Below are 21124 nucleotides of genomic sequence, written 5' to 3'. Positions count from 1 at the left end.
AAATGGGGCAAAGGGAGGGGGAGGGGGCGGGGGCCACGAGGATTGGGGGGTGGGGGCGGGAGGGGCTGGCGGGGGGAGGTTTGGGGGATGGGGGCGACGGGAGGGGGCGGGGCGGCTGGGCGGAGAAGTTTGGGGGGCGGGAGGGGGGAGAGGTTTGGGAAGTGGGGTTGGAGCGGCTGGGGGGAGAGGTTTGGGGGAGGGGGCAGGGTCTGCTGGGGGGAAGAGGTTTGGGGGATGGGAGCGAGGGGAGGGGAGGGCGGAGGGGGCGGGGGCAGCTGGGGGGAGAGGTTTGGGGGCGCGGGCGGCATAGGTTTGGGGGATGGGGGTGAAGGGAGAGATGTTTGGGGGCGGGGGAGGCTGGGGGGAGAGGTTTGGGGGGTGGGAGGGGGCAGGGGCGGCTGGGGGGGAGAAGTTTGAGGGATGGGGGCGGGGTGGCTGAGGGGAGAGGTTTGGGAAGTGGGGGGCGGTAGCGGCTGGGGGGAGAGGTTTGGTGGATGGGGGCGGCTGGGGAGGAGGGGTTTGGGGCGGGAGAGGTTTGGGAAGTGGGGTGGAGCGGCTGCGGGGAGAGGTTTGGGGGCTGGGGGCAAAGGGAGGGGGAGGGGACGGGGTCTGCTGGGGGGAGAGGTTTGGGGGCTGGGGGCAAGGGGAGGGGGAGGGGACGGGGTCTGCTGGGGGAAGAGGTTTGGGGGGTGGGGCCAGGGGCAGCTGGGGGGTTGGGGGCGGGACAGCTGGGGGAAGAGGTTTGGGCGCGGGAGCGGGAGAGGTTTGGGGGATGGGGGCAAAGGGAGGGGGAGGGTGTGGAAGGGGGAGAGGTTTGGGGGCGCGGGCGGGAGAGATTTGGGGGATGGGGGCAAAGGGAGGGGGAGGGGTCGGGTGTGGAAGAGGGGAGAGGTTTGGGGGCGTGGGCAGGAGAGGTTTGGGTGATGGGGGGAAGGGAGGGGGCGGGGGCGGCTGGGTGGGAGCGGAGGAGAGAGCTTTGAGGGTGGGGGAGAGGTTTGGGGGGCGGGGGCGACTGTGGGGCGAGGTTTGGGAGGGCAAGAGTGGCTGGGGGCCGGGGTGGGGGCGGGGGGATGCTGGGGGTGGCAGGGTGAGGGCGGCTGGGAGGTCAAGCGTGTTGGGGTGGGGTGTGTGTGTGTATAGGGGGTGGTGTAGCGGGGGTGTGTGTGTGTGTGTTAGGGGATGGTATGATGTGTGTGTGGGTGTGTGTGTGTGTGGGTGGTAGCCGGGAGTGCATATATACATGCCAAAAAGAAATTGACAGCCTGAACAATTGGAGTTTCCAGTATGAGATAAATGCACAAATCTTGGACTTTTATGAAAGATTCCCTATAATTGCACTTGCTCAGAGGCTCATTTTTCAAAATTTATGATTTGTATTTTCAGGTGCAATAGGATGCAAATACTTTGTTCTTTTGTTCCTTTTGCAATTTGTTTTTAGCTTTTCTACATGTCTATTATCACTGAGATGTATTTTCTGTTTCATTTGCATGCATTTTATGCCGTATTTAAAAATCAGAAAACTTTGGCATTTAGAGATGCTGTGCTCAATGTTCATGTATGATGCTTAAATTAGTTGCAATTTAAATTGTCATGCTGAGGACCAGAATATATAGTGTGTGTTTGATGTTTTGCTTGGGCACCTAGCATTTATGTTGATTTTTACTCATTTATACTCATTTTTATGTTAGGATATGTTCTGTTGACATTTTGATCTGTCACTTCAAATGTGCAGAGCTGGTCTAATGACATCTTTGGGCCCTGGCTACTATTTTAACTCTGACCTGAGCAGGGAAGCAAATGTAACATTTTTTGCTCAGTGAGCTCACGTCATAATGGACATGTCACGTTGGCAATGGTGTAGCGGTAATGTCACTTTGGTCTAATGATGCAGAACTCCACGCTAATGTTCTGAGGGCAAGGGTTAGATTCCTGAATTTGAATTCAATAAGAAGTCTGGAATTAAAATAAATTGTCTCATGATGTCCACGTAGCCTCTAATGGTCATAAAATTCCAATCCCTGTACTTGGTCAGGTCTACATATGACTCCAGATCCACAGCAATGTCATTGACTCTTCACTTTGTTCTGGACAGTTAGGGATGGGGAATAAAATACTGGCTAAGCTATCAATACCCTCAGCCATGAACTGATCAAAGAGAAAAAGCTTTGGGACAGCCTATCGCCGTGAAATAAGCATGTAAATGCAAGACTTTCTTTCTCCTTTGAATTTAAAATGGTACTGGAGTATATCTAACAATTGTAACGAACATTACAGTAGCTGATGAAACAATAACCTTCCTGACTTCCAGCTGCTCTTGGTTGAGTTTTAACCATACGCTTGTCCAGCTAAGTGTATCATATTTGACAGAAATGTTATGAAGCAACGCAAGGACAGACACCACTTATTCATCCACTTAGCTAGTAGCAGTAACTCTTAATGTTAAGAAAAAAGGTCAACAATGTCTACTATTATCAAAGACAGAGTTTGCAAACAAGATTTCATTACAGAAAGAGTTGAAAGGGAGAGTGACACTCGGGCGGGGGGAGTGGAAGTGGAAGGAAATCACAGTCAAGCTAAGTTGGTTTTCTTGAGAAGAGCTTAATTTAGTACTTGTGGAAGATAAATGAAACAGTACAACAGAATGCTGCTTGTTTAAATCCAGAGATGTCATGACTTTCACCCACAATTAATTCCTATTGGATTCCTGCATTTTTGGGGCAATTTAATACTTTGAATCCATAATGAAAGTAAAAAGCAAATATCTTACTGAAATCCACAGCACCGTTCAAGAGAGGAAATCAGACCTCATGCCACATAAAAGCTTTTCAGTGTACAATTATGGTCCATAGTTGTTTCTTTTCATGAAAAGACATTTGGCCATTAACAGTTCAGTCAGAATCAGCATGCTGAGGTTGCATTCCATTTGGTCATTAGCATTCCTCCGCTGTGAAAAAATCTTCATGTATCAAATAAGAAGTCAAAGCATCTTCTAGCTGATTTCTCTTCTTAGATGCTGCCAGACCTGCTGAGCTTTTGCAGCAATTTTTGTTTTTGTTTCTGATTTACAACATCTGCCGTTCTTTCAGTTTTTACCTCATTAAAATGTCTACACCTAATGCCTTACAGTTGGGAGAAACATCCAAAGGTGCTGAATTTAAAAAAAAGGACATTCCAGGAAAGATGATCAAAAGCATACCCAAAAGGATGGGTCATTTACAGGCTATTGGAGGAAGAAAGAAAGATGGGAAATTCCAAATCACAGACGTATTACAGTGCAGAAAGAGATCATTCGGCCCATTATGTCTGCACTTACTGTCCAAGTGAGCATCATGATTTAGTGCCATGCTTTTTTTCACCCGTATCCTTGTACCGTTGAAGAGGGAATTCTGAAGGTGGATGCAGAAGAAACTAGAGTCATAGGGTCAATGGAGTAAAAATGGTTTTTCATCTAAGTTGATTGAGTATTAAGGAAAGGTGCATGTTTCCCTTGATCTTTTTAATGAATGTCTGTTGATTTGTCTCCCTCTGTAAACATACTCAATTCTGTCATGCAAGTTCTTCATGCAGTGAAAATGTTTGTAGCTTTGGTGAAGGTGACAAAAGTAATTGGAAGATCACAAACTAATGTTGATCAGCTGGGAGTGATGAGCTATCAGGAATAAGCATAACAGCAGAATTTTGTAAGAACTCAATAAATAGTAGGTTGAACCTGACCAGGAAAGCATTAGAGTAACAAAGTCTGAGTGAGACTGAGGCAAGTATGATAGCTTCAGTTGTGGATACACAAATGTAGAAGAAGCAGGCAGTGCTATTTATAACAGTCTTCATGATAGAATAGTTATGACATTGAGGAGGAAGTTGAGTTTGCAAAATGTTTAGGTCAGCCTTGCATGAATACTGTGGAGTTTGTGTTGGGGTCTAAAGATAAATCCTTGGATGCTGCCTGACCTACTGCGCTTTTCCAGCAAAACATTTTTCAGCTCATTTAGAATTTGACCCCAGTTTATGGATGATATGGCTGAAGTGCAACAAGTAGATGAAAAATGATGTTCTGAGATTCTGGGAAACTCTAAAATTGAAGATGCAGTGCTAAGGAGATAATCTTTAAGCAATGTAGTTTTGGCTGCTAAGTTACGTCAATGAAGTCATTTTCAAACACTTTGGACACATAGATGAGGTAGTTTTGGTCTCCATATTTACAAAATGATATATTTGCTTTGGAGATGGTACAATGAAGATTTAGTAAGTTGGTCCTTAAGATATTTGGGTCATTCTGTGATAGGAGATTGTGTAAATTAGAGCTCTAGCTCTCAGGAATTTAGAAGAATGAGGCAAACACGCTGAAAAATACAAATTCTGGATTGGTTTAATCAGTTAATTTCTGCCAGTCAGAAAATCCGAACCATTGGGGCACAGTCTCGGGTTATTGGACCAATCATTTAGAGCTGCGATGAGGTGAATTTGCTTCACTCAGAAGTTTGTGGTTCTTTCAAATCCACTGCCCTATTAAGTACTGATTGCTGTGTTATGTATGTTTTTGGCTTAGATTGTTTTTTTTTGGTCATGGGGAGTGGTTGGAAAAATAGATTTGAAGGTCCTGATCAGCCATAATGGTATTGAATGGCATAGCAGGCTCCACAGATGGTCTACTCCTGGTCCTATTTAGAACAAAGAACAAAGAAAATTTACAGCCCAGGAACAGGCCTTTCAGCCCCCCCCCCCACACCAAGCCTGAGCCGATCCAAATGTACTGTCAAAGCCGGTCAGTCAATTCCTGAGCATCTGTATCCCTCTGATCCCCACCTACTCATCCATTTATCCAGATTCATCTTAAATGAATCTACCGTGCCTGTTTCTACCATCCCTGCTGGCAACGCGTTCCAAACACCCACCACCCTCTGTGTGAAGTAATTGCTGCGTCTTTCCACCTCTCACCTTGAAAGCGTGACCTCTTGTTATTGAATCAGTCACCCTGGGGAAAAAAAACTTGTTTCTATCCACCCTGACTGTATCCTTCATGATTTTATAAACCTCAATCAGGTCTCCCCTCAGTCTCCTTTTTATTCTCTAATGAACCTACTCAACCTCTCTTCATAGCTAGTACCTTCCATACCAGGCAACATCCTTGTAAACCTTCTCTGCACCCTCTCCAAAGCGTCCACATTTCTTGTGTTCTTTTGTAGGATTTTAAAAACCGGCAGCTTGAGAAAGGTGCATGAAAACATAAAATCTTGATGATTTCCATCAGTTATGAATAGCTTTAATTATATTTCCTTCCTTCCACAGCTTTATGTATTTTACAAAGTATTGCCAACATTAGAAAAAGTGCAAAGAACAGAACATCCTTTTTGGACATGATTAACTTGACCTTTCAAAAGCTCTCAACTTAAATGAGTTGAACATCTCTTTGGAAGCAGTTACAGTGACATAGATGCCTCGTTAGGTTCACAGGCATTATATGTCTCTAAAATGATAACAGTGAACTATAGTTTGCAAGTATTAAAATTGCGCATTTTTTGTCACTCTTCAGATAATTTTCCATCCATTTGATCAAGTTTAACAATCAGTTGGGGGCAAAAAAGCCATCACAGTTAAATACTTCTCCCCTTATGAAATTTACAAAACAGTCGAAAATGGAAAGTTATCAGAGATTTCCAGAGAAGTTGCAAACTGTTGAGGAAAGACAAGAATGGGCAAGTAGGGGTGAACTCATCCGAGAGTTGCCACTGCATGAACAGAAAATGAGATCCATTGTCAGTGTAAACTCATTGAGGATTCTAGAGGTATACAGTTTTTTTCTAAAAGTTCAAAAACACGTTAATCTGCCATGGCTCATCAGCATGCAATCTTTAACTGAAAAGAATATACTCTGTTTTCTTTCACTTAACTTAACAGATATTGTACTTTCCAAAGTGACTTGTCAGTAATAGAAAATGAAGCATTTTCACACTTTTTGCACCCAGTGCTTACATTAAATATCCTTTTCATCCATGTATGACAAGACACTTATGCCAAGTAAATCCCAACACCAATGGCATGTAATGTAATTCAACCTACTTCATCAGACATTCAACCCAGGATGCCATTTCCATTTTCAAAATGTTGCCTTGTTTATCATCTGTCTGAAGGCGAATACCAAAATATTGATGATTTGGATTGATTTTATACTGGTGGTTTGCATGCATTAGAACCTGGATCGACACTGTTCAAATTCATCGTCATGGAAACATGTAAAAAAAAGTTTGCGTTTTCATTATTCAAATACAATTTAAACCCAGTTTACAGTGATGAAAAATGCTAAAAACCATAATATCAATTATTCCTTTAATAATTCAACTACTATAGCCTAAGAAATAGTGAATAATAAAGCTAGACCTTTCTCTCTCCCTTGAAAGGGGAAACGGTTCACATGAAGACTAATTTTGGGAAAGGCCATTTGATCTGATTCTGATCCCATATTCTCGATTTGCTAGATTATTATGTTTTTTAAGTTATTCTAAGCTTATTCCTTTTTATGGAAATCTATTCAATAGCTTAATCACTGTATATTTTCGTCTGATTATGTTTTGGAAGCATTTTGGGACTAGTTTCTATGTTGAAGACACTATATAAATAAAAGTCCTTGCATTTACTTTAGAATTATTGTAAGCTACTTGTTTTTTATTCTGTGTTTAAAAACTTAATATACATTGCAATTTCAAGTCTTGATGACTTAAGTATTTTAGACAATTGGCCATTTCTTTAGCTGTTTCAAATGTCTTAATTGTTTGTAAGTTAATTTTGGACTGAATGTTGACTGAGGCCAATTTTACTATGAGAAAGAGAAAAAGCCTATTTTTTTGCAGAATTTAATGACTCCTTGTTTGGATCCAATTTTCCCCACAGGCCATCTCAGAAAATCTAATTTTGTCTGCTGGAATGCACTTATCTTTGGAAAATGCAGCCTTGTGCGTAAATAATATTAATAATGGCATTTATTTCAACTCCGTAACTAAATAGCCACTTAATCTGTATAACTGAAGACACATTCACTTTATTCAACTGAACAGATGCAGTGTCAGAGTATAACATCTGCACCAAAACATGGTATATTATGAAATGCTTTTGAGGTTTCTAATTTAGGAAAATTGTTTTAGTCAGGTTTTGAGTAAATTAATATAAATATTTTAGTGTCCCTACATTCTTTTATTCAGTGTAAAAGCAAGCCACAACTTTACCAAATAAGCCTTTGGTTAACTTGCATTCTTATTTGTTGTTCTGGTTTCTTTGTTACTTTCTAAATAAAAAAGGAAGTGCTACACTTTGACTTGACTTAAGTACTAATAGACTGTAAGCTATGTTAGTTAAATCAGAACTGTAACCTTCTTCTAATTTTTTTCATTGTTCTGTATTTTGAAGACACTTAAGGTTGTGTGCCGACCTTCTGAGTCTTTTATATCCTGTTTTATAAATGTGACGTTATTTTATGTTGAAATATTTGCACTTCCTGGCTTTTATTAAATGGACCTTTAGGGATTAAACAAGACACTTGCAGTGGGCATTGGTTCAGTCATGTATCCTGTTTGTCAAGTGGACAACGGCAGCATATTTTACTTCCATTTTCATATGAATAAAAACATAGATAATCCTTTTATCCCTAGCATCATGTTCCTCTGAAAATATTAATTAACCCTTTACATATTTTTGATCATCCCATAGCATATTTCTGTAATCCCTGTCTAGTTTCTTAAAACACAGTACTTTCTTAGGTTTTGCTCTAAATTAAGTCAGTCTATATGATCTGTTTTATGGGTACATTGAACATGCATTCTAAACATATGGTTTATGCTCATCTAATAAACGTGGCCCTAACTCCAGATCAGTGCTTTGTCCCCTGTGTGAACTTGGACTTAACCTTTCTCATAAGAAACTCTAAAGCACTGACTTTTAGTATGCCCAAAACTGTTCAGATACTTTCTTTAATTTAGCTTCCCTGATTACAATGGGCCATTGGAATGTTTATCATGGTCAGACATTTTGCAGATTGAGAAAAGTTGCTGGTTGCATGGATTAAGATTCAGCCTCGCTATTTCTGCATTCCCAGTGTCTTGCACTGTAAATGACTATCCCATTGCAGACATTGTAATTTCATTTTGTATATTTGTCATTCATTACTTTAAAGATGAGGTATTCAGGTAAAATTATGTTTTGAATGGGATCCTGTTTTTCTATTTGCATTAAGTGACTTGGTAAGGTATGGATTAGTTTTCTTTTAATTACTCTAAATTATGCTTGTAATGAATTCTATACATATATATTAATACAAAGTGAATAGTGCCCCTAAGCAGGTTAGCTTAAGTGTTCTCTGGAGTGTGCCTGGAGGCAGTCCCTTGGCTCTGATGTAGTTGCGGTTTAGAGGCTTGGTGTAATTTTTCTGCTTGATGAAATGCCCCATGCTGCTGGAACATTCCGCTCACACTTGGTGGCTAGGGAGAAAAATGCCACATTGCCTGTCCTTAAATTAGCTTTGCTTCCCATTGGCTCAGTGAGGTGATAGTATTGACATTTTCCCTGGCCGCACTACGTACATGGTGTGATAACAGTCTCTTTACACTGAATTTGGAAGTGATACATCCACTACTCCACCATTACCACTTCATTTCACAACAGGGAAGCTTGCTTTCTTCTTAGTCTGGGCACAAGAGAACCTGTGATAGCATAACAGCTGAGAAAATAAGTCTGACGTATATCAAATTGTTTTTTTCACCAAATTCTCCACTATGGATATATGGCAAAAGCTCATGGAACAAATGGGTATACCATACTGATTAAGTTCTGGATCAGTGGAAAGATTTTTCTGCTGACTATTAATGGCCCTGTTTAATTATTAAGTAAAAAGTGAGGTCTGCAGATGCTGGAGATCAGAACTGAAAATGTGTTGCTGGTTAAAGCGCAGCAGGTCAGCCAGCATCCAAGGAACAGGAAATTCGACGTTTCGGGCACAAGCCCTTCATCAGGAATGAGGAAGGGCTTGTGCCCGAAACGTCGAATTTCCTGTTCCTTGGATGTTGCCTGACCTGCTGCGCTTTAACCAGCAACACATTTTCAGCCCTGTTTAATTATTAGTCATTAATGTTCGATAAAACAGATTGAATGTTTGCAAAGTTATGTCAGTCTTCTCAAAGTATGAGTAGTAATTAGCTATAGACTGTGTAAATTCATGTTGCTTTTTCAGTCATACAAATCCAATTTTTGAAATTGTACCGGAATTGGATTTTCTGGCAAATGTTCCCATTGTGACAGTTATGACTGTCGTGAATATATCCTGATTACCTCATTCCTTTTCCATTACACCTAGGAGTCCAGCCAAGTTGGTAAGACCTCTAAATTTACGACAGTAGTCTGAGTTTTGGCTTGTATTTGTATTAACACTCCTCTTGTGAGGAGTGTTCTTCAATGAACTTAGAAGTTCCTACCATTGTACTGAGGACTGTAGAGTTTTGCCAGCAATGGGAGAAACTCTATGCTGAAGCTTGAAGCTGAATAGAGTTGAGTGTTCTTGATAGAAAGACAGAATGGGGGATAAAGAATAAGATGTCTGAACTCTAAGCTGCATGCCAGGATGGGGATTTGGAATGATGAGGAACTTCAGGAAGTGTAGAGACTAATGCTGTCATGAGGGACTATGAAAGGCAGGAAATTACACAGCTAATGTAATCAATCACTCTAATTCCAGGTGAGTACAATTAGTGTTCTCCTAAAACCACCGAGGGACCACGGCAGAGAACTCCGGAAGCCAGTACCGAGACTCACTGCACAGCTGTGATATTTTAATTGAACCCACATTAAAAAGTACACACAAGGCAAAACTAGGCAGAGATGTTGATGTCTGTGGAATCCATGATAAATAATTTCTTGGGTGATCACACAAATTGCTGCTGATCTCTGCAGAGGTTTCTTTTAATGATTTCTGATCATACTTATTACACCAGTTTCCTCAGGAGAAAGATTACTGTGTTCACCTTTTATGCTGAGCGTTTGAAAATGGAAATATTTCATTCTGTAAACATAATTTACAAACTATTTAAGTATGCCTACAACTTAAATTGTTTCATTGGAACTTCCAGTCGGTGATCACTGCAGGTGTATAAAGTGTAACAACACAAGCGTGTCCTATAAGCAGGATCCCTTTCCAGTCCAAATGCTTTCATGTTTTAATACATTTTCTTGTGGGATGTAACTCATTTATCGCCTTAAATAGCTGTAACTGTCAGTTAAAGACTTGTAACTGCCTGTCATTTCTTGGAGTGTTCTTTAGATCAAAATACTGCCTTCGCATTCTGCTTAAATTAGTGTAAAATGCCATTTGCTCCATTTGAGTATCTTGTGGCAACGTAGTTGAGGTTCACTCAACACTAAGTGATCTTTGATCAATTTATTTATGTAAGTTGCAATTATGTCAGAGCAGTTGGAGCTAATGTGAAATTGTCATGAAAATTTACAGGATCAAAGGAGGCCATACATTTTTCTAGTTAAAATAGTCCTCTATAATGAATGAGAAATGACAAAAATATTGCAGGTGCTGGAAATCTCAGGTAAAGACAGAAAATATTTGAGTTGCTCAAAAGGTCAAGCAGTAACTGTGGAGAGAGAAAGAAAAGACGAATGCTTTGAGTCCCTCTCCATGAAAATTAAAATGGATGTGGCATTTTCTGCAGTTGCTGTGATTTGGCTAAAACAATACGATAAAATTCTGAAGTGTCAATAGTTCTCTTTCTTAAATCACAACCTGAGTGAGAGATCTTCAGACACTTCCCCATATGATAGTGTTGCAAACAGCTGTTTCACAGCTCTCTTGTTAAATGTTACCTTTATAATTCTAGGTTCAGGAAGTCGAAATGGAGAGAGTTATGAAAGCATATACAAGTGCTGGAGAAATACAACATATCTGACAGCATTTGAGAGAAACCAAGTTGACATTTCAAATCCAAGATGAGTCTTTCCCCTTGCCCTGAGTTTCCACCCACCAGAACATGGATTCTAAGAATCATTCTCCATCATTTGCACAACCTTTGGCAGATTGCCACCATTAAACACATCATTCCCTCCCCCATCAGCATTCTCTGATATTGCCAACACTTGTACCCAGTCAAGCATTAGCAATCTGGAATTGTCCTTCATCAAGGCAGCACGGTGGTTCAGCAGTTAGCACTGCTGCCTCACAACACCAGGGACCCGGGTTCGATTCCTTCCTCTGGCAGCTGTCTGTGTGCATTTTGCACATTCTCTGTGACTGCGTGGATTTCCTCCAGGTACTCTGGTTTCCTCCCACAGTCATAAAGATGTGCACATCAGGTGAATTGGACATGCTAAATCGTCCGTAGTGTTAGGTGCATTAGGTAGGGGTAAACATAGGGTTGGTGAGGGTTCCTCTTCGGAAGGTCGGTGTGGACTTGTTGGGCTGTAGGGAATCTAATCTAAGCATCCACAAATCAATGCTTCTTAGAGTATCTAGGTAGTTCAGCAGCCAGTTCCTCGCACATACGCCTGCACATTAATCATCATGTTATCATGGAAGAATGAAGACACATATCTTACATGTTCTTACCCACATCCCATCATGCCTCCCTTTCACAGTCACTGCTACTCTTTCCTCAATGCCCATTGTAGCCTCTTATTTCATCATTGTTAAATGTGGCACCATCACACATAGGGAAGCCTTCAAGTGCTTCGCAGCAGACACTTTCTTTCAACAGTAGCAAAAGCAAATAGAAAACAAACAAACGAACAGAAGTTGTATTTGCCTAGTAAATCAGAAATGCTTACTTTTTGAGCACCAACAACTTAACAATGAATGAGTGATCAGTGCATCCAGTTCTCATCGACTGGAAGTGGGAGTCAATTAAGTCCTGTCTGGCTTGCAGCAGCCAATGCTTCATCATGCAGATGGTAACGTTACTCCTGCATAATGGTCTCCTCTTCCTTCTCGGATGACTGCTGTCACTCTCCCAGCTTGTTATCCACCATCACATGCCCTGTCTGCTGCAGTTATACAGAGCACAGCAGGCTATGATTAACAGTGCTCCATCTGGAGTGTACTGGAGGGCCTGCCCCAAATGATCCAAGCATCAGAACTCCATCTTCAGAAAGTACATCATTGTTGTACCATCATGGCCTCCGCTCAGTCAGGTTTGAGTAACAGATGGTTGTGGATATTGCTCGTCTTCCAGTACACATCCTTGCCTGGCATCTAGATCCTCAATCATATCAGGAACTTGAGAGTTCTCAAGGATATAGGGTTTGTGGCAAATTTTGAAGATACAGTACCGATGACCACAGATGAGTTGAAAATGGTTGGAATGGAAGGCTTTTCTGTTGAAGAGCTCAGCTACATTATGATATGAGCTTTTAAAAGTGATGGGTACAGTCTATCCCACCTTACACTTGGGGGAAGCCAGCTATATTGCCTATGTCTTCTCCCTGGGCTACAACACTGACCTCATCATGTGGAATTGAGATGAAGCAGCGAGATGTGGCACAAATGGCATTGATTACAGCCTCAGTACATTTATGGGTGGGAGATGAAGATATCGTGCAGAGGTCGCCTGTGTCTACTATGAAGTGCATTTGCTCTTCTTGGTCTGCAGGTATCTTTTTTTAAAGTTCACTTGGAATTGCTTCTGCTTCACAGATGACCACCATCAATCTACAGTGACCAGTGACATGTCAAGATTGCTTGTGACCAATATTTGCACCCCACACTGATGTGCACCACATCTATTTCACAAATGCAATTATATATTTTCAAAGAAATTCGATCTGTGTTCCGCAAGTGCATGATTGGTGCTGTTACCTTTAGGAGGACAGTTGTGAAGTCTGCTTGATGGGGTAGAAACTCAAGTCCTCCCACTCAGTGTGTGCTTTTGATTTGACCTCACTTTTAAGGAGCTAAGGGAATATGGAAAGAAGTGAAGGTCTCACTTGGTCCAGTGACTCAGGCTCAGTTTGTTCGTCAATGCCCTTCTCCTTGAACACACCCCACCAAGAAAACCCTTTATGTCTTTTCCCGCTTCCCATTCCCTGGACAGCCCATCACCATTAATCCCTATCCACCACCTGGGATTTAAAGCTGCCCCACACATCCATACTCTCTGAACTTCATTCCTACAGTTTACTTGTGCCCGCCACCATGTTGGGGTGTGGCCATCTGGTTGAAGCACGTGTAGTTTGTTTCAAAAAGAACAAAATTCCTTCACCCAAAAATATTAGGATTTTAGTAGTGCCAGTCGTGCACTGGCATGGGCAAAGTTAAAACTCTCACAACATCAGGTTATGATTAGATTAGATTAGATACAGTGTGGAAACCAGCCCTTTGGCCCAACAAGTCCACACCGACCTGCCGAAGCGCAATCCACCCAGACCCATTCCCCTACATTTACCCCTTCACCTCACACTAAGGGCAATTTAGCATTGCCAATTCACCTAACCTGCACATTTTTGGACTGTGGAAGGAAACTGGAGCACCCGGAGGAAACCCACACAGACACGGGGAGAATGTGCAAACTCCACACAGACAGTCGCCTGAGGCGGGAAATGAACCCGGGTCCCTGGTGCTGTGAGGCAGCAGTGCTAACCACTGTGCCGCCACTTATGGTCCGATAGGTTTATTTGGAAGCACTAGCTTTCAAGGCACCACCTCCTCATTAACTGCCTGATGAAGAGGCAGCACTCCGGAAGCTAGTGCTTCCAAATAAACCTGTTGGACTATAACCTGGTGTTGTGTGATTTCAAACTTTGCCCAAAAGTATCATTCTCTTAAATGTTCAAAAGAAAATCCACGATATGATTTGTGGAGCCATCCTACAACTTCTGTTTGAGCAAAAGTCGGGAATGATCTGATCAGTTTTTATGCCTCTTATCCAAAATTGTATTAGTAGAAAATATAATATATAAATTTTTAAAATCTTCATCGGCTGACTGTGTCTTGCTAATAACATTCATATTATTGATGTATTCAACATAAGTAAGCTCGAGGTCTTAAATCAGATTTAATTTGAGCTGATGCGGTTCAACAGCATTGATCTGAACATGGATTCATCAAGAAGAGCATTACAAAACTTTGTTTGTTTTGGAGGCAATATATCTTGGGTGACAATTATATCCTGGGGGTGTGACTTAAAACAGTCCCTGGTGTAACATGATGTGCTCATGATAAGAGCAGCCTTTGATTCTTTTGACACCCATTTAACATACAGATCACAGCATTGTGTGATGGGTTTGGAGTGCTCATCTTTTGTTGCCATCATGGTTGATCATGCTGATTTTGTTTTTCTAATGTCAGTGAGCAAATGAGTTATCAGCACAGTCATGAAGGACATTAGCCACTGACCCATCGTAACAGCTACAAAACATACAGGATGGGGACAGCTTGCAGCTCCTATTTGGAGAACTGTGTACTTTCGTTCCACGTTGCTTGTTGTATTTCGGTTCCATTTCTTTCCCAAGCATGTCATTAAGAATTGAGGCTTGGTACTGACATGTTAAATATGTAAATACTTCAAAACACACACGCCCCACTTCGAAAGTAGTTGCCATTCATTCTGAGATAACGTCAGTTTGATGCAACATGATTGCTTCCATAAAATCCTGTTCAAACCTTTCTTTGTCTTGAATTAAAAAGTATCTTTTTTTTTCTCTCTACAAAAACCAAATACTCAATCTTATAATGCTGGTCATGTTTGAGGTATTGTGTGCGCTATTAAGCTGCAGAGGCTTGTACTGCAAATACTTCACCTTGAAGTACATTGCACTTCTGTGTCTACCTAAATATATTTGAGTTGAGAACATTTCAGGCTGTGAATACTTTTGCACATCTGAACCCCATATGGATGCGATTAGTTTGTCATTAACACCATATTGAGACCACAGTCGCTTTTGTAGGATGAATGGAGTGAATACTTGTCTCAACCTCCGTGATGAAAGAACCACTTGGGTGTTAACTGCTGTCATGCGTTTATGTAAGTGCCATGTTCCCAACTGTGGCTAGCGCTGCAGAAGGCCAAATGACCCTGGTGTTGAAAGTAATGTTTACGCTTTCAAGTGAACACAGATGTTGTATGTATATTCCATCCAGTTTTTGGAAGCATGTATTATGGACACCAGTTGAGGGCAGGACAGCACTGAGCTGCAGTGATGCTTGCTGTGTTTGAATAACCCACCAGTCCACTGTTCAGGAAAAAATAACACGACTCCTCATTTGTATGTTGGCATTCTTGATATCTATCTGATATATTCCAGCATAAATCATGACCTTAAACAGAAGAAATAGTGAGGGAAAATTAATAAGTATTAAGTAAAAACTCACTGATTTGCTTTTGATTTATTATTGTCACATAAAACTAAGTACAGTGAAAAGTTCTGCTTTGCGTGCAGTACAGCAGATCATAACAAAGACACGGAGATCCTAGAATGATTGAACAGACTGAAGAATACAGAGTTATGGCTGTGAAGTAGGTGTACAAAAAACAAGCTGCAAATCTGCAGACCTCATTTTTTACTCATACAAAAAACAAGATCAACATTTGATTTGAAATTTGAGACCTCCATTCAGAAATCTGATAACAGCAGGGCAGAAGTTATTCTTGACCCAGGTCTGGACATGTGTAGAATCTTCAGACCTGCAAGTAGATATAAGAAAACATTATTAGTAATTTTGACAAACTTGGAATTGAGATTGAAAAGTGCAGAACTCCTGTAAGAAATGTGAGAATAAGATCTGCTGTAGAGAACTGGCAGAGAGTCGCCTTGTGAAATGAATTGATATGGAAGATTCAGATTTTAGTTTCCTTTTTGGGTTTCATTCAGGGAACTTTGGAGTAAACGAGAGTATGGATTGATCTCCAACTGTAGTATATCTCTCTTTATTCACAAGTGAGATTGAAGTGTCACTGGGAAGGCTGATGCTTGTTGTCCATCCCTGTGTGCTGTTCAGGAGGTGGGAAAGTCGAAATCGGACGGAACACAACTTCTTTTTACGGCATTTAATTTCAGCATTGAGTTGGAAGACGTGCTCTAGTGCTTTTCTTTTTATATTTCAAATTCTACAGTTTCTCTCGAATGGGATTGAAATGGTGCTTTTTTTTTGTTTTTTTGCAGACATTAAGACCACTGTCATCTGAATGATTTATAAAAGTAACACAAACACTGCCATATTCAAAGCTTTCATGTGGGGCCCAGAGCTTTGAGCAAATGAATGGAATAAGTAACATACATGGGGTGATGAAGCAGGTCTTAAATAGCAGGTTAGTTTAGCATCTGTGCAAAAACCATAATTTGCCAAGCAGCTTGTGCAGAATTTGCATCTGTGACAAAACACCCACATGGCTACAATTAAAGCTGGAAACTTGTCCGAACAGGTGCCAAGTAAATGGATATTTAAGAGAGGGCTTTTCTGGTGAAGTGCACACTAAAGAAAAAATGTTTACACCTTTGGACTGTATATGGATGTTCACTACAGGGATACAGTCTTAAATCACCTTAGGTACAAAGTAAAGGAAGCAGGGTAAAAATGACCAAAAATATTTAGGAAATAAATTTGATCTGTTCATTTCAAGCAAATATACATAATGTTGGTATTATACTTAATTCTTTCAAAAGAGAATATTTTTTAAACAATACTGCAAATTGTCAATCTTTGCCTGAAAAGTAAACACTCTATCCTTCAATCTCTTAAATAACTTAATGCTTTTCACATTGAAAAGGGTTGGCAGCAGGAATTAGTTTCATGTTGAGAAAATGGATTAAATTAAACCCACTTTCGTTCCAGAAACACCACATTGCCTGTAAATATTTTGGAACATATATTAAAGTGTGGGGGGCCGTGCTGTGTTTGTGTTGTACTGTATGTAACTGGAGATGTGTTCTCATTGAAACTATTAAATAATTCACAATTTGACACAGCTGTCATGCTGAAATTTATGATAATGAAAGTGGATTACACTGACATTGATACTGTATAGAGAGGTCTGTGGCAGGAGGCATAGCATTTTGAATAGAGTATTATTCAAAATAACCCATTGCCTTAACCAGCTTATCCTCTCAAACATTCTTTTCATTTGTGTTGCCTTGTTCCAGTACTTGAAATTTAAGATTAAAAGGATATCCAGAGTTAACAAAATGTGATCATTTTAAACTGTTGCAGCAGTCGCTTTGAACCAGTGCAGAAGTTTTCAAGGTCATTACGTAATGGTTGACTGAACGGCTGATCAGTCAGCTGTACTGTAATGTCCTACCCATATGTGCGCTTGAAATACAGCACAAATCAACAAGTCCTCAAAACAGGAAATGGGAGGGAAAATGAACTGAGAAACTGTCTTTGCATGGCTCATGCAATCAGAACCAACTTTTCAATTCACCTAAACATACTGTCTTGTTCAGTTAAACATGAATAATCTGGAAAACATGGGGCAATTAGAGAGAACATTTAGGAATCAAATATGTCTTTGCCTCCATACACCCTTCACTTTTTCACTTATTCACTTATTGACTTGCATGGTTGCAGGACATCTGTTCAGATTGAGTTTTTCCTTTTAATTACTTAATTAGTACTTGCAGCTGAGGCTCAAGCTCATTCACATTTTTTTTAAAAAAGTCTGGGCATTAATGGTGTGATTAAAAACCTTACAGATCCCGTCATGCTGCCTGGTGTTCCTTTCTTAGACTATTGCTTCTGTTCTCCCATTAAAACTGAAACTTCTCCAGAGTGCTTTCTTCTTTGTGTTAGATTTGAATTATTGTGTGATCTATTCTTTAAGTGCCATGGAGTTTCAGGGGTGATGTGATATTTGCTGTCGTGTTTTATTTCACTGTTGATAGAGTGCCCGTCGAGCACAATTGCACTGGTTTGGTCTCGGTGATTGGACATTGACGTCCATTTTTACTTTGGTTAATTTCAGTACATTAGATTTCTTTTGAATAATTTGACACAAATGGACTGCAGAGTTCTGTCGTCTGCAGCTGTGTTATGAATGGGTTTTTAGTTACACCACAACTTATGAATGAGTAAAATAATGTTGATTTGAAATCGGAGAGTTTCCTAGTTTAGGTCAGTGATGTGTGAAATGAACTCTTAGGCTGATTTGAATACTGCTTCCAAATAAGCTTTTGTTTATCTGAATAATATTTGCTTGTGCCATACATAATCATTTCTTCAATGTCTGTTTCTGTTACATTGTTGTGACAACCAAGTGGGTGTCAGTGAAGTCTGCTTGATTAAATGACCTAGATGCTGAAAATCCAGTCATGCAGACGATACAATATGTCTGACACGCAGGTACTTTAACTTTCCATGCAATGTCTTAACTTGAAAAACCCTTTCTCCACTCTTTTTCTAGTCGTCAGTCAATCTTAATTCAGTCAAATGAAGTATTGATTTAAACAATTTTTCCTTATCTATGTGCTTTTGGATAGGTCTGTCTTTTTGTTCATGGAAAAATCATTGGTGTTTTGCTGTTCTCTCCACCGATACCACAGTGAGGAGTTCTGAGCAAAAGCCATAATCCTAAAATATTGAGCCGGTTTCTCCATAGATACTGTTGAACATTGTGAGCAATTTCTGTTCTTAACTACATAGAACCTCCTCAGTTCCCTTCTCATCAACTGACCACCTAAGTTCTGGGTGAGAAGGTCCACTGGGGGACTGACTTGACCTGCCCACGGTTAAGGCCCTTGACTGTTAAAAGGGTGTCAACTTGCCACTGCCCCAAATTACTTGGCTTCCCAGAAGACTGGCAAGTGGCTGAAACCAGGATGACCCATCTGCCAAGTTGGCAGGAGGAAGGGCACAGGACCTCAGATTGCCCAAGTTTGGGGGCATTTGGAGGCACAGATACAGGCCAGGGAAGGTTTTTGAAAGCCAACCCTTGCCCTTGCATCCAATAGTTTGATCCCCTCCTCCCACAAAGAGATGGTTTAAAAAAAACCTTCCCTTCTCACTGGGTAGCCCAAGAAGTAGGCCTGGACCAACAGATTATAGGACCTGGAATCTACTTGCCCCTGATGAGCTGCTTCTCATTTTAAAAGTCTGCGATAGCTTGAGACACTTGTCTAAGCACTGTTTAGTAACGTTCATGTGCTAATAGATGTTCTTAGGGTAGAACTATCTTGGTGGTGAGGCTGGCATGTTTCGCACACTCGCCCCACAAATTTAGACTAAAATTTGTTAAAAGTTGTGGTCAGAGTTACAATCAGGTTCCTGTTTCCCCACTTGGTGATTGAAATGCGAAATTGTCGTAACTGAAAAAGAAAGCTGCACGTGAACACTTCTCCCGAGAGGTAGTGTGTGGGTTCCATAATACTGCAGACTAGTGTAAGAAATTAGTTTGCCTGCTTCATTTTGTACATTGTCTGATACATGCTGGAATTCTTATTTTGAAAGTAAACACTAGAGCTCTCCTACTCTGGAATCTGATCTTTGATCAGTGTATTTCATTTACAATAATCCTTCTTTATAAAAGAGCATGGCAGTCTAACCTTGATGTTAAGTAGATTAAGTTCTCAATAGTCAGTTGTTGATTCCTTGTCCATCCTTAAGTCAGATGAGCAGTTGTCTGAGAGGAATGTTCAATTCAGTTATTTTCATAGGTTCCATATAATTTTTTTCCCTTTCAAACAACATTGTCAACTACATAAAATTTATTTATTTTAATATGCCCTGTGTCTTTGAATTTCAAATATGTTTTGAACTCTGCTGGATTTTTTTTCTTAAAGGCTTGGATTTTTCAAATTTACGCTTTGCTTGCATGCTCGGTTCACAGCCCCAGAAAGAGGGATTAAGTCTGGCACAATTCCTTTTAGAAGCTTCCATAGACATTTTTTTGGAAGATCAAAGGGAGTGTCTTTGTAGTGAAGTGAAGGTATTGAATGTATCTTGGGGGTCCAGAAAGTCTGGTGAATAGTATTTCAGTTGAAGTAGAATGGATTCAATTTAAGGTCCATGGCAATTGCTTTACGGCCATAAAGTGTGTTAGTCCCAAGAGTCTTGCTTTATTTACCATGATTGTTTGATCAGAACCTCAAACCTGCCTCCATTAGCGTTAATCCTTAAATTCTTATTCTCATGTAAATGCAAACCTATAATAAAGCACTGCTTGGTTTCCGATTCATAAAAAGCTGTTGGAAGATCAAGGCTTTTGTCTGCCCCACAACAGCAGTGGAGCATCTTACTCATGTTTTCTCTAATCTTACATATGCTCTTTTTTTAAAGCCTAAATCATGCGACCTCAAATTTCTCTGCTTTTTAGTGAAATATATTTAAGAGTTTGAAGGTAATGAGAATAAAACGTGAATATTAATCTTTATAACTCCCCTCTGAGTGTGATCAACATAGTCTTTCCATTAATTTGAGTATCGCATGACATCAAATTTGGCATAGTGATCATATGGACAGAAATTTACTACATTTGTTAGGATGTTAAGAAAGAGGTTACATGGAAGCTATAATGTGTAGACTGTAAAATGTTTGAATCTCCTCTTGCTATCTGGTGTCTTCTTGAGATCATAACCAGAGGATAATGAAAGAAACTCACTCTTAGAATGTCAGCTTCTGCTTATTAAAACAGATTTTGAAAAGTAGGTTTACACAAACATGTTGTAGATCAAATGTCTCACTGGATGTTTTTTACCTGCTCACCCTGGGGAGCAAATTTATGCAAATTGGCACATTTGCAATTTAATGGCCTACCAGATAAATGCTTCTGGGCTTCAGTTCAGGTATCAGCCTCCTGTCGCGCTGCATGCTCTCTCATTCTAAAACACATGAAGATGTTGATTAAACAAAAAAAAACCCAAAGAACTGTGGATGTTGGAAATCAGAATCAAAAAGTTGTTGGAAAAACTCAGCAGGTCTGGCAGCATCTGTAGAGAGAAAGTACAGTGAATATTTCAGGGACATTGACCTGCTTTAGAATGGTTCTTCAGACCTGCTGGGTTTTTCCAGCAATTTGTTTGTGCAAGACAAGGTTGAAATTAACTAAAATGCATTAGGGTGGCTCAGTGATTAGAACTGCTGCCTTACAGCACTAGGGTCCCAGGTTCATTTCCAGCCTCAGGCAACTGTCTATGTGGAGTTTGCACATTCTCCGAGTGT

At 40.5% G+C, this 21124-nt stretch overlaps 1 protein-coding gene across 2 annotated transcripts in view; it reads left to right on the top strand.

Annotated features, from left to right (window-relative positions):
* Positions 1-21124, top strand: part of plxna2 (plexin A2) — a 463799-nt gene that overhangs the window by 95438 nt on the left and 347237 nt on the right. The window lies entirely within an intron of this gene.

Source organism: Hemiscyllium ocellatum, chromosome 26 (genome assembly GCF_020745735.1).
Source record: "Hemiscyllium ocellatum isolate sHemOce1 chromosome 26, sHemOce1.pat.X.cur, whole genome shotgun sequence".
Lineage (NCBI taxonomy): Eukaryota > Metazoa > Chordata > Chondrichthyes > Orectolobiformes > Hemiscylliidae > Hemiscyllium > Hemiscyllium ocellatum.
This window is presented reverse-complemented; position numbering and strand designations above follow the sequence as displayed.